Source organism: Pristiophorus japonicus, unplaced genomic scaffold (assembly GCF_044704955.1).
Source record: "Pristiophorus japonicus isolate sPriJap1 unplaced genomic scaffold, sPriJap1.hap1 HAP1_SCAFFOLD_377, whole genome shotgun sequence".
NCBI lineage: Eukaryota > Metazoa > Chordata > Chondrichthyes > Pristiophoridae > Pristiophorus > Pristiophorus japonicus.
In genome coordinates, this window is record NW_027253620.1 from 446,657 (window position 1) to 448,678 (window position 2,022).

Genomic DNA, 2,022 nt, shown 5'->3' on the forward strand with positions numbered 1-2,022 from the left:
CACTCAGATTCGGTTCCAATGCTGATGCGGCTTTTATTACGCTCAGCGGGGAGCAAAAACTCAGGACCGTATCAAGGTTTCTCTCCACCGAACAAAGGGTTACATGCACCTTTATATGTTTAACAACAGTTACAAAACAGTTTACTACAGCTACACAGCCCATCACGGCTGGACACAAGCCAATCACAACGATTATAGATTACATATAGGTTATTTTAACCCAATAGAATTTCCCTAGTATCCAGGGAACCATATGTTCGGTGATTGTCAGCTTGGGCTGATCGATGACTTTATAGGTTCTCTCCCTAGTTCTTTCATCTGGGAGAAATAATTGGTTTACAAACTTGTTTACAGGAGATGGTTTCCCTCTTATCTTTCTTCCTGGGGAATTAATTGGTTTATGCCCTTGTTCACTTGAGATGGTTTCCTTCATCTCTCTTTCTTCCCGCATCCCAGGCATTCCTACAGTGGGCCTCACAGGGTTATTGTTGGTCATTGAACGTTCAACAATTCACAGCTTGACTACCTGTTATCCCATCATGCCTGGGCAGCCATATTATGTGTGTGTCCACTTTAAACTTATATGCGTTTAGATATATCTAGCAGATGCCTAATGCCTAGTATTCTGGTATATTCTAAAGGTGCCTACCTCCTACAACAACTCCCCCTTTCGGTAAAGCGACTAGTCCTCGTCCCCTTTTAACCGACCATTCGACTTTTATTAGATTTTGTGCACGGCCCGGTACTCCCTGCCTCAACGTGCTGACCAGTCACGCGGTTTCAGGAGTCCCGGATGCTTAAATCGAATTGACAAAGGCCAAATCCTGCTACCCCCTTATAAAACAGGCTTGTTTAGTATCCGGGGAACGGTGATTTGTCCGTCTTCGTTGTGCGTGGTGTCTCCATGCCTGGCAGGCCATTACGCCCCATGTTATTGCTAAGATTAATTGTATCCCGGCCAATATATGTGAAATTATTCGAATCCATGGGTGAATGTTCACATTTATTCCCCAGTCCCAGACCTTTCTCCACCAACTCTGACTTTGTAAGTCTACCTCGGTATCTTCTTCCAGTACTTTGATTTTAGTTTGTAGTTGGTGGTAGACCTATACGGATTGACCCACTCTGAGCCTCAACTCTCGTAATACTTCGGTTAGATGTGGGATAAGGACCTGATCTGGTTCATCATAAGCCTGTAAATGCTCATGGAGCTGATCGGTTACCTCAATAACTTCGGACTTCCGGCGCCTAACCTGGGTAATATGCGCTTGCCCGATCGCGACAGGTCGTTGTGGTGTAAAGCAAACGTTTGGCTGTGGTATAGGGCACTGCAGGTCATTATACTGGCATAAACTCTCAGTAGTAGAGACGCAGTATCTTCCCTTCCCTCCGTAGCCTGTCCTCGCGAAGTGTATGTGTGCGGGCACTATTTCTAGTACACACCCGTCGGTTCGGTTAAACCCGCACTCGTCTCGCTGCCCACCGGGTGAGGGAATACTGTAATTTCCCCCTTTTTCTTGCAATCTGCTAGGGTAATCCCGGTAAGTATGTTGTTTCGACGAACGGCAGAGGTGGTGGTCAGGTATTAGCGTATGGAGACATTTTCCCGTATTATTCCGATATTCTCTCGTTGGTATAGGGGGAACGACCCTGAGTCCGGCGTGGCTATAGGGATCATCAGGACTATCCCTATAGCGGTAGTCCTACCCATCTGGCAATCTGGAATTGTTGGGTATACTCTGGTCAGTCCCTTCAGAGTACAATTATCCAGTGTCCCCCTTTGGTTAGCCAACTGAGCTAAATGTGAACGGTCTATCCAATCGGGTACTTCAGCGCGTTGGATCTGGTCGAGATTGTGGCGGATCTTCCCACCATCCACAGACCATAAGCTTGACAGAGTTGCCCCTGTCTTTACTTTCTCTGTATCTTCCTGTTCTCTATCAATGAGGTGATTGATGGTTCTGGCGTGAGCTTCCAGGACTGAGATGCCATCCAGCTGGATTTTGGCACCCTCCTTTCTTA